The sequence below is a fragment of the Ovis aries genome, chromosome 7, assembly GCF_016772045.2.
Source record: "Ovis aries strain OAR_USU_Benz2616 breed Rambouillet chromosome 7, ARS-UI_Ramb_v3.0, whole genome shotgun sequence".
NCBI classification, from domain to species: Eukaryota; Metazoa; Chordata; class Mammalia; order Artiodactyla; family Bovidae; genus Ovis; species Ovis aries.
Window position 1 is genome coordinate 4,520,418 of NC_056060.1, and position 12,209 is coordinate 4,532,626.

General features: G+C 39.5%; 1 non-coding gene across 1 annotated transcript; it reads left to right on the forward strand.

Moving 5' to 3' along the window:
- Positions 1-6,366: 6,366 nt before the first annotated feature.
- On the forward strand, positions 6,367-6,438 carry TRNAC-GCA (transfer RNA cysteine (anticodon GCA)). Its single transcript has one exon. It is a non-coding gene; the product is annotated as a tRNA-Cys (tRNA).
- The last annotated feature ends 5,771 nt before the right edge of the window (positions 6,439-12,209 follow it).

The following is a 12,209-nucleotide window of genomic DNA, read 5'->3' on the forward strand; positions in this document are numbered from 1 at the left end:
ATAGTAGTTTTATTCATAATAGCCTCAAACTAGAAACAACCCAAATATGCATCGACTAGAATAGACAAATGAGTATATTTGTTTCCAGTAATGGAGAGGAAAGAAAAGCCAATCATTGCTACAACATGGATAAATCTCGCAGGCACAAAATGGAATATATGACTCCAATTCAGATGATGTTCAAAAAGAGGTAAAACTAATCTATGATATTTAAGTCAATAGTAGTTACCTCTAGGGATTTATTTATGGAGAAGTGGCATAAGGATGTTCTTTGGGATGCTAAAAATGCTCTATATCTTGATCTAAGCTGTGGCTAAGTAGGTGTATACATACAAACATATTATTAGGTTATTCACTTAAGAATTGTGCCCTTTATGTATAGTACAGCTCCATAACAAATCTTTTGGAAGTTGTGGGATAAAGAAAACAGTTATAATAAAAAATAATTTATAATAAAATTGTAAAATATTCAGAACCAAATGAAACAGAAAGCACTTCATGTCAAAACTTGCGGGAAACAGCCAATGGAGAACTTAGGAGGAAATTTATAGCCTTGATTGCATATATTAGAAAACAAGAAAGATGGAAAATTAATGAGCTATTTAAGTAAAATTTTGCTAGAAAGAGAACCATAGATAAATTCTAGAGAAAACTGAAGCAAATGTGTTGAAAGCAGAAATTAATGTAATAGAGAACAAAATTCGTAGCACAGAAGAGAAGAAATGCGTTGAAAGAAAGCAATAAACAGAAGTCAATAGAGGGGAAAAAAATGCAGAGCAGAAGTGAATTAGTAGCTACGGAGCAGAAGGAACAGAAGCACCGAAATGGATGTGTCCTGTCTACTCTGCATGTGACTCGAGAACGTGCAGTTTCTAGAGAGGCTGTTCTGTTCCAGAGTTGCAGTCAGACCACTGGAGCTACAGCTGAATTGGGAACTGCGTTTCTCCATGAACACTGCTGAGGTTGTTCTCTGCCCTCCCTTGTTTTCACATGAATCTTTGCAATGAAATCTTATCATTAGAGGTAAACTGAACTTCATCTCTAATTCTTGCAACCTGTTGTATTTACCTGACCAACATCCTTTCCCTCTTCTTTTGCTAACAGCATACCATTGAGCCTTCTGGGAACCAGACTGTGATTACTTAGTTTTGTTTCCTGAGATGCTGACCCAATCTCTCAGTTCTGTGTTGGGCCTGCGATCCCGGCATGATGAAGTAAAGCACAACTCACAGGCAACTGATTCAGGGATGAGCACCTGCCCAGTCAGGCCAGTTGATGTCATTCCTATGATTTTCCAGAAATCGTGGGGAAGAAGGCACTCTCTTTCCTTGAGGCTACTAGCCTGGTTGAATTAAGTTGGTGATAACCACCTTTCCAACACAATGGGACGAATGCCTAGCTTGAAAACGAAGCCAACACAGAGGAAAGCAGAGCAGAGTTGGAGGAGAGAAAATGTAGGAGTGACGGCTAACAATGTGGGAGGTCCCGGATCCAGCAGCAGGTGAACTCATAATCAATGGCTTTTTGCTTAAACCATTTTCCTTCTGGATATCTGCACTTGCAACCCAATGTCCTTTTTTCTTCCACAATGTCCTAATAGCAACTGTTGACCAATATATATATATAAAAAAAATCTACCTTAACTACTTTTTTAAAAAACTGTCACTGCTCTTCAGCAACCCATAGGATCTCTGTGCACGTTTTCCCATAACGTTACAATTATTTTTTTCCTTTCAAATTAGTGTTTATGGTTTCAATATTATGCATCAACATGTATAAAATTTTTGCCAACTGCATTTAATTGGAACTTTCAGAAGATTCAGTCAGTAGTCCTAAGTTTAAATTTGAGAGATAAAGTAATTTGGCAGGGCCCAAATAAGTCAGTAGTTGGAGTACAAATACAGCTTCCCTGAAGAATCGCTCTCCCTACTTCCATGGAACCTCCTGGGCATAGGCTGCCAAAATGAGATTTGTAATTACTGCCACAATCAAAATGCTCAGGGAAATCAGGGCTCTTAGAAAACTGCGTTGAGTTCTCATTATTTTTCAAATACTTACACCTTTCTCTGTTCCATCCTCAATTCCCCACAAAATCTATGAGTAGAGGAAATAAAAATCTCAGCAGTACCAACAGAGCCAGTAGCGTAAATGCTGAGCTAATACCCATGTCGCCCTGGGATCTGCTCCCAGGCAGAGTCCTTGGCTAACACTGTGCGTGCCCTCTCTCACCCAGTGCTCTCCTCCAGAACAAAAGCCTGCATTCTCACACCGCAAAGACTGAAAGGACTCTGGTGATTTCAAAGCACATAACATGACGCTGAGAAGGCTTGCCATTTTTGTTGTTACGGTTTTCAATTCCAGTTTTAATAGCATGAATTTTGATAGCAGATCTTTCTTCTGAGTTGATGCTAATCAGTGGTTAATCAGGCAGAACTTTAGAGACTGCAGAAGACTGGATTATTCTTCCCTCTAAATTAGAGTCTAACCAGTGAAATGTAGAGCCTTTCAAATGACAATCCTGCAGTCGCCAAGCAAACAAGTTCTCTCACAGCAGCTGTGATGGGTTTTGTGTATAAGATTTCACCTCCCTCTTCCTGGACTAAGCAAGATACATTTCCATTTTAGAAGATGCTGAAAATGAACTGCTTTTTCAGCAGACAAGCAATCGGAGTATTTCTTCTGGCTTGCTCCAGACTCCTTTTATTTCTAAACACGGATGTTGTTCATCAGCGTAAGGTGGTAGGCCAAATCAGATTTACAAACATTTGATTATTGGAATAAATTCAGATAAGAACACATCTGAAGTTCTCCCAGTCGAGGCCCTTGTGGTTCACCTGTTGTACTTCCCAGGTAGCTCAGCGGGTAAAGAACCTGCCTGCAAGGCAGGAGATGCAGGTTCGATCCCTGGGTTGGGAACATCCCCCTGGAGAAGGAAATGGCAACCCACTCCAGTATTCTTGCCTGGGGAATCCCATGGACAGAGGAGCCTGGCGGGCTACAGTCCACAGGGTCACAAAGAATCAGACACAACTAAGGCAGCTGAGCACACACAGCACAAATTTCTCCAAAGGACTGAAAAAAAAGAAACACATCTGACTCCTCCTAGGAGTATCTAGGTCTTAATACTTGCAAGCAACTTTTGTTAAAAATAACTTTGTTTTTACTAATACTCATTATTATCTCTGGTTTCTAGTACAACTATATCTTGAATAAGTGAATCAATGAATGCATTGAATTCTGGTTCAGCAGGGAAATTTTCACTTTCTTCTTAGAGCATACTCTGGCATTTAAAACAAACTTTTCATTATTTGTATAATTTTAACAGCTTTGATTTGCCTATAGTTAGCAATTAAATCTTTGCTGCTTGAAGTCATAAACAGAAATCACATGTTCAGATGTCTTTCTCTTCAGGAATTATTCCTTTTTTCAGATTCTGTCCCAGAAAGCTTATGAGTAATGATTGAAAAGGGAAATTCAATATTTATCTTCTTTGTTAGGATTAGCTGGTAAATTGGTAGCCTGAGAGAATTTCTCTGTTCATTGATAGGTGGAATTTTTACGGATGGGTAAACAGTACTTTGTAAGGTGCAGAGCTGCAAATTCAAGTCAGAGTGTCAAATGAGAGGCAAAATTTCATTTTTCCTGAGGGACAGTGAGTTCTGAAGAAACGGAGCGAAAGTTGCCAGAGCTTTTATGCTGCTTTACTCAACATGTCCAGATATGTGCTTTTTTACAGCTTATCTCATTAACTCCACCAAGAACTTTTAATCTAGAAAGAAGACGTTTTCAAGCACTTGTAAGTTATTTGTTTGTTTAACTATCTGTTTCTTCTGCATGGTAACAGCCTTCTAGAGTGAGGATTTAGAGGGGTGTATGTGCGTGTGCATGTATATGTATGTGTTTGGTTTTTAATGAGGCATTTATTTACCCAGGTTTTTTTGGGTCTGTGAAAATATTTTTTAAAAAGAAGTCTAGTTGATTACAATGTTATCTTAGTTTCAGGTGAACAGCAAAGCAATTCAGTTATACATGTACGTGTGTGTGTTAAGTCACCTGAGTTGTGTCCAACTCTTTGTGACCCTATGGACTATAGCTCACCATTCTTTCCCCATATAGGTTATTACAGAATACTGAGTAGAATTCCCTGCGCTGCACTAAAGTTCCTCCTTGTTTATCTGTTTTGCATATAACAGTATGTATCTGTTCGTCCCATCCTAATTTACTCCCCACCTCTCCCCTTTGGTATCCGTAAATTAGCTTTCTATGTCTGTAGGTCTATTTCTGTTCTCCCTATAAGCTCATTTGTATCTTTTGTTGTTCTTGTTTACCCAGTTTTAGAGCAGCATTCCTTGCATTAACTGTTTCAGTAACTCCCCAAATCCATTACTATAAGGCTTCCTAAGGGCGCAACTTAGGCAAGCAAGCATTCAACCCACACCCATCCTAGCCTTTATTTAGAAAACAAAATCTGGACACGCTCTCCTTTCAGGCTTTAGAGTTCTGTCTTGACCTTTGTGAAGCACCAGAGTCAAACACTGTGCTTGTGATCACCTTTTTCTCTCTGCTATTGTGCCGTGCATGCATGCTAAGTCACTCCAGTCGGGTCCAACTCTTTGCAACACTATGGACTGTGGCCTGCCAGGCTCCTCATACTTTCTCTTACCCATCATCACTCGAGGATCAACTCTGATTCCCACACAAAATGAGTGATTTTCGTATTTATTCCATGCAAATTATGACTTCATTTTAATTAAAAAATTCTTTTTATGAAATATAAAAGTTTTCTTCTCCTCTGCGACAATGTTGTTGTTGCCATATTCCATCCTCCTGGTTCCTCTCTTGTGAGGTCTGTGCCCTTGGCTCAGTCTTCATCCAAGCTGACCACACTCTAGCTTCTGAGTTCCTCATTCTTCTCAATGCCAGGCATTTTCACTTACAGCCCACAGAAAGAGTTCCCATGGGTCATAATGTAAAGCTGATCTTCAGTGATAACCTCTAAATATTAACAGAGTACTCTCTGCCAGCAATCTCTTATTTCTATAGCTTACTCTTTTGCTCCCAATATAGCTCATCTTATTCATGGCCAGTCCTCTGAGCCATTAAATTTTCTTCCAATTTACCATCTCCCCCTAGATGGCATTTTTGGTCTGTGCTGTGTTTGTTGACTGGTCTTCATGTCCTTCTGTTTTCCTGGACTCACAAAACCACAGCCCAGGATCCATATGATCATATTTTTCATCTGCTCCTATTCATAGGTGGGTGTGCATGGTGGACGAGATTGTACAACATTATACATGAGAAACACAGGTAAATAATGGCCTCTAGTCATAATGCTGAGCCATCTTCTACCTGGCCTCAGTCACTAGATGACCTTGTTTCTGACTTCATTGAGAAAATCCAAGTCACTGCACAAGTATGCCCTCAAATGACCACCCTTATTCCCCGGCAAATGCATCTTACTTTTACCCTCTTACCTCCTTTTAGGCTATCTCCATAAAAGAGGCTCCTTCCTCCTGAAGAGGGATAATCTCCCCACTTTAGCTTTTTTCTTTTTCTGGCCCTGCTGTCAGGCATGTGGGATCTCAGATCCTAGTTGCTGATCAGGGGTTGAACCCCCACCCCCTGCCATAGAAACACAGATTATTAACCATTGGGCCACCAGGGAAGTCCCTCTCTACTCTAGCTTTCTATCCTGTCCCACGACTCCTCTCTTTCCCATAACTTGCCTACTCCATTAACTCCTTCTTCAGCAAATATTTACTAAATGTTCAGTTCTTTTTTTCCACCACACTCCCATCACCTTCTTCTGAGAAAATTACTGTCTTCCTTGAGAAATTCTTCTGCCTCCTACCTAACCAGGTAGCTCAGCACCACTTGCCATGTTCTCACATAATCTTATACGCCAGTCGCAGTTGATTCTCAAGGAAAAGTTCTTATATCAACCTTGGGAATAAGCTGAAGGTGAGACCCCTAAAGCCTGAGCATTCATTCACAGGTGCCATGCCTTTGGAAAAATATTAAAGCTCTTCTCTCTGAGAGGCTGATTAAATTTGTTTGTTGTTATAAGCAAGGGAGAGAAAGAAACAATAAAAGCAGGGAGCATAGGAGGATCAAGACAGACAAACATGACGGAGGCTGACTGGGACGAGGGGAGGAGTGTTCCTCTAAGACTGGGAGCGGGGACACATAGAAGGGGAAAGAAGGGAGTGGAGAAAGTGGTAGCTGAAAGATGTTTTAAGAATGAGAAAACGAATCCATTACTTGAAGGGTTTGTGCGGCTGTCATTTCACTCTTCTGCCTTCTTTCCACACAGCCTCCCAAAATGTCTTTCTGAGGAGATCTTGTTGTTGATGGGATTTAAAGTCTTCCCTGGTGGCTCAGATGGTAAAGCGTCTGCCTGCAATGCGGGAGACCCAGGTTCGATCCCTGGGTTGGGAAGGTCCCTGGGAGAAGGAAATGGCAACCCACTCCAGTACTCTTGCCTGGAAAATTCCATGGACTGAGGAGCCTGGTAGGCTATAGTCCATGGGGTCACAAAGAGTCGGACATGACTGAGGATTCAAAGAGGGACGGAATTTTGCATCTGTACTGCTGTTATGCAGCACATAACAGAACAGAGAATCAAAAGAAAGAGATCACGAGACTGTAAAATGTATCCACCTGCATTCCACCCCTGAAACTTAACAGAGATCATGAGAAGAGCTTAGGCTTCCATGTGATTGAGGTTCAAGTCAACTTTACCATTTTTTTCTGAAAGGACAGGTGGAAGGCACTGCTGATACTGGGTTATATGTTATACCTCCAAGTAGATACATGGCAATCCATGTGCAGTTGCAAAACAAAGCAATGATTCTCAAAATAAGATCTGCCAAAAACTAATGGGCTTTCCTGGTGGCTCAGCAGTTAAAGCGTCTGCCTGCAATGCAGGAGACCCAGGTTCCATCCCTGGGTCAGGAAGATCCCCTGGAGAAGGAAATGGCAACCCACTCCAGTATTCTTGCCTGGAGAATCCCATGGAGGGAGGAGCCTGGTAGGCTACAGTCCATGGGGTCGCAAAGAGTTGGACACGACTGAGCGACTTCACTTTCACTTTCATACACTAATGGGATTGGGGGCTCCTCTTTGTGCAAGTCCTATTTTCCTTTTTACTATGAGTGACTAGTGCACACTCATATAGATTATTTTACTAAGTGAATACTAAAATGAACCAGTTAGCAGAGTTTACTGAAGACTAATCCAGGACACCTGGCTGCCCCTGAGTGCCATAAATTTCCACTACATCTGATGCAAAGACCAGAATCTCCATAATTCTCAGACTGAACTGTATTATCTCCATGAACAATGCTGATGTGAGTGGGTCATGGCTTTAATCTGCTGCTGTTCCTAAAACAATAAATACAAATGAGTGCTTTTTACTTTTGTGGATCATTTTGTTTTCATGTAATGGGAATTTTTTTGGGTAATTGCCACAATGTTACCATTTTTAAGTCATTGTTATCACCAAGTTCTTTTTTCCAGTGGGAGATGGGAACAACTTGGGTAGGTAAGCTGCAAGGCCTTTTGTCCTGATTACGTTGGCAGATTTTCAAGCAACTGTAAAACCACTAAGCTTAAGGGCTTTTAGTAATGGCTTTGTAAGCTATTTCTCCTTCTGTGCTTCAAAGAGACTGATGCTGGAGGATGGGAAATTTGTGCTCACTTTCACTTTGGAAAGGTTGGCAGCCTCATTCTGATGCATCCATCTATTTGTGTGTCTCTAGGGTCAGTAGTGATGTCTCCTCTTTTATTCCTAATTTTAGTAATTTGAGTCTTCTCCAATTTTTTCTTGGTCAAGCTAGCTAAATTTTTGTTTCAGTTTCAAAGGAACAATTTTTGGTTTTGTTGATTTTCTCTACTGTCATTTCTATTTTCTACCTGATTAATTTCCATTCTAATCTTTATTATTTTCTTCCTTCTTCATGTTTTAGCTTTACTTTGCTCCTAAGTATACTAAGATAAAAGGTTAGGCTATTGATGTCAGACCTTATTTTATTAAACATTTTTTTTCTTCCAGTTTTATTGAGATATAATTTACAAACAGCATTGGGTAAGTTTATAGTGTATAGCATAATGATTTGACTTACATCATGTGAGATCTTATTTGTTTTTTAATATAAGCATTTACACCTATAAATTTCTAAGTACTACTTAAGTGGCATCCCATAACTTTTCTTACATTGTATCTTCATTTTCATTCATCTCACAATATTTTTAAGATTCTCTTGTGATTTCTTTGCATGCGTGCATGCTTAGTTGCTAAGCTGTGTCTGACTCTTTTGCAACCCCATGGACTGTAGCCCTCGGGGTTCCTCTGTCCATGAGATTGCTCAGTCAAGAATACTGGAGAGGGCTGCCATTTCCTTCTCCCAAGAATTGAACCTATGTCTCCTGAATTACAGGCAGATTCTTTACCACTGAGCCACCTGGGAAACCCTATTGATATTCTTTTTTCATGGCTGAGTAATATTGCATTGTATGGATGTACCACATTTTGTTTATCCATTCATAAGTTGGATTGTTCCACTCCAATCATTGGATTGTTTCCATCTTTCAGCTCCTGGAGAAGGAAATAGCAACCCACTCCAGTATGCTTGCCTGGAGAATCCCATGGACAGAGGAGCCTGGTGGGCTGCAGTCCATAGATAGGATTGCAAAGAGTTGGACACGACTGAGCAACTAACGCTTACTTACTATAATTATTATATCTTCCTGATGGATTGACACGTTTATTATTATAAAAAGTCCAACTTTATTTTTGGTAACATTTTTTATTTCACTGTCTGTGTTGTCTGATATTAGTATAGCCACTCCAGCTTTCTAGCTTTCTAAAATTGATATTTGCAAGGTATATTTTTCTTTTTTTTGCCCTTTTACTTTCAACCTATTTGTATCTTTGAATCTAAAGTATGTTAACTGTAAAACAGACTCATAGACTTAGTGAATGAACTCACAGTTACAGGGGAGAAGGATAAGAGGAAGGGATAGTTGGGGAGTTTGGGATTGACATGTACACTCTGCTATATTTAAAATGGATAACCAACAAGGTCCTACTGTATAACACGTAGGACTCTGCTTAATGTTATACGGCAGCCTGTATGGGAGGGGAATTTGGGAAAGAATGAATATATGTATTTATATAGTTAAGTCCCTTTGCTGTCCACCTGAAACTAATACAGCATTGTTAATTGGCTATGTTGTTGTTGTTTAATGCCTAAAATTGAAAAGTGAAAGTCACTCAGTTGTGTCTGACTCTTTGCGACCCCATGGACTATACAGTCCATGGAATTCTCAAGGCTGAATACTAGAGTGGGTAGCCTTTCCCTTCTCCAGGGGATCTTCCCAACCAAGGAGTCAAACTAGGCTCTCCTGCATTGCAGACAGATTCTTTACCAACTGAGCTATCAAGGAAGTCCACTCAGTGGCTAAGTCACGTCCAACTCTTTGTGACCCCATGGACTGTAGCCCGCCAGGCTCCTCTGTCCATGAGATTTCCCAGGCAAGAATATTGAAGTAGGTTGCCATTTCCTTCTCCAGGGGATCTTCCCAACCCAGGGATCGAACCCACATCTTCTGCATTGCTTGTGGATTCTTTACCACTGAGCCACCTGGGAAACCTATTAATCAACTATACTCCAATATGAAATAAAAAGTTTTTAAAAAGTATGCTTACAATAGACAGTACATAGTTGGATCTTGCTTTTTTACAAAATTTCAGTTTGACAATCTCTGCCTTTTGATTAAATTTTTCATCTCATTATATTCAACGTTATTATTGATATAGTTGAATTTACATCTGATATTCTACTTCTTTTTTGCCTACATGGGTCATGCTTTCTTTGTTCCACTGTTCTTTCTTTGCTGCTTTCTTTTGCATTAAGTAAATATTTTCACATCAACATTTTAATTCCTCTAATGATTTTTTTTTTAATTTGGATGGCATTTTAATTTTAAGCATCATAATGGCAGATTTACCATACACATTTTAACTTATCAGCATATATTTCAGATTTATACTAACTTCATTTCACTAAGATATATAAATGTTACCCTATATAGTTCTATTCTTCTTTCCCCTTCTTGTGCTATTATTGTTATACATATATTACACATATGAAAAAGCTGGCTTAAAGCTCAACATTCAGAAAACTGAGATCATGGCATCTGGTCTCATGACTTCATGGGAAATAGATGGGGAAACAGTGGCTGACTATTTTTCTGGGCTCCAAAATCACTGCAGATGGTGACTGCAGCCATGAAATTAAAAGATACTTACTCCTTGGGAGGAAAGTTATGACCAACCTATATAGCATATTCAAAAGCAGAGACGTTACTTTGCCAACAAAGGTCTGTCTAGTCAAGTCTATGGTTTTTCCAGTGGTCATGTATGGATGTGAGAGTTAGACTATAAAGAAAGCTGGGAGCCGAAGAATTGATGCGTTTGAACTGTGGTGTTGGAGAAGACTCTTGAGAGTCCCTTGGACTGCAAGGAGATCCAACCAGTCCATCCTAAAGGGGTGGGTGTTCAATGGAAGGACTGATATTGAAGCTGAAACTCCAATACTTTGACCACCTGATATGAAGAGCTGACTCATTTGAAAAGACGGTGATTCTGGGAAAGATTGAGGGCAGGAGGAGAAGGGGATGACAGAGGATGAGATGGTTGGATGGCATCACCAACTCAATGGACACAGGTTTAGGTCGACTCCAGCAGTTGGTGATGGACATGGAGGCCTGGGGTGCTGCAGTTCATGAGGTTGCAAAGAGATGGACACGACTTCGCGACTGAACTAAACTGATATTACATGTATACTTTAGAAACCCAACAATAGATTGTTATAATCATTACTTTATATACTATTATGTATTTTAAAGAGGTTGAGAGAAGAAAGGAGAAAAAGTATATATTCATAGAGTTTATATTAACTTTCTTATCCACCATATGTAGTTCTCTTCATTTGTTCCTATGGGTTTGAGTTACCATCTGGTGTTATCTTCTTATTCCAGTACGAGTCTACACCCACCTATGTTCTCTGTGCAGTATTGTCAAATATATTGCATTTCCATAAGTTATACTCTCCAAAATACAGTTACACACATATTGTTTTATACAAGTGCTTTTTAAAAAGACTTCTCTTTTAGAGAAGTTGTCAATTCATAGCAAGACTAAGAGGAAGGTATATAGAGATTTCCCATATACCCTCTACCCTCACACATGCATAGCCTCCCCCATTATCGACATCTACCCCACCCCCTGCCCCAAGTGTACCTTTGTTACAACTGATGAACCTAAACATCATTAGCACCCCAAGTACACAGTCTGCCTTAGAGTTTATTTTTGGTGTGGTACATTGTATGGGTTTGGGCAAATGCATAATGATATGTATGCAGCCTTATGGTACCATACAGAATATTTTCACTGCCCTTAAAATTCTCTGTGCTTCTCTTAATAATCCTTTCCTGCCCCTTTCAATCCCTCAATTGTCTCCATTGTTTTTCCTTTTTCAAATTGTCGCATGGCTGGAATCAGTATATAGTCTTTTTAGATTGGCATCTTTCACTTAGTACTCTGAACTTAACGTCTTCCGTGCCTTTTCATGGCATGAGCTTTTCAAGCTCATTTTTTTTTCTTTCTTTCTTTGATTCTTTCTTTCTTTCTTTTTTTAATAGCAAAGAATTAAAAAAATACAAAATGGACTGCATAAAAGGGATACTCTTCTCAGCAAACAAAAGCAGTAAATTTCGCTTAAACCTTAAAGTATTTCTCGTATGTCTGACTCAAGGAAGGAAATAGCCTGTGGCAATTTCCAGTTTGGCACAGAATGACAATTTGGTTTTGATTCTTATTCTACATAATCTAACTCATTTTCAAGGTACACATAAGCTGCTTCCTTTTCTTTTAACTCGAATTTTCCTTACTTATTCCATAAAAGACAGATAATTTAGTTACATGGGTATAGGTCTCTGTCATTCAGCTTCTCTTGTGCTTTGCTTTCCTCAAACTATAGAGAATCACCTGTCTCTGCAGACACATCTGTAGCAATGCTTGTACCATGAGCTTAAAACTCTGGTGGCACATTTTAAAGGAGGAAAATGACACTGGGGCAGTCAGTATATTAAATAATAAATACTCGTAGCCACTTCTCATATGCTAGAAAGCTTTTGTATTGAAA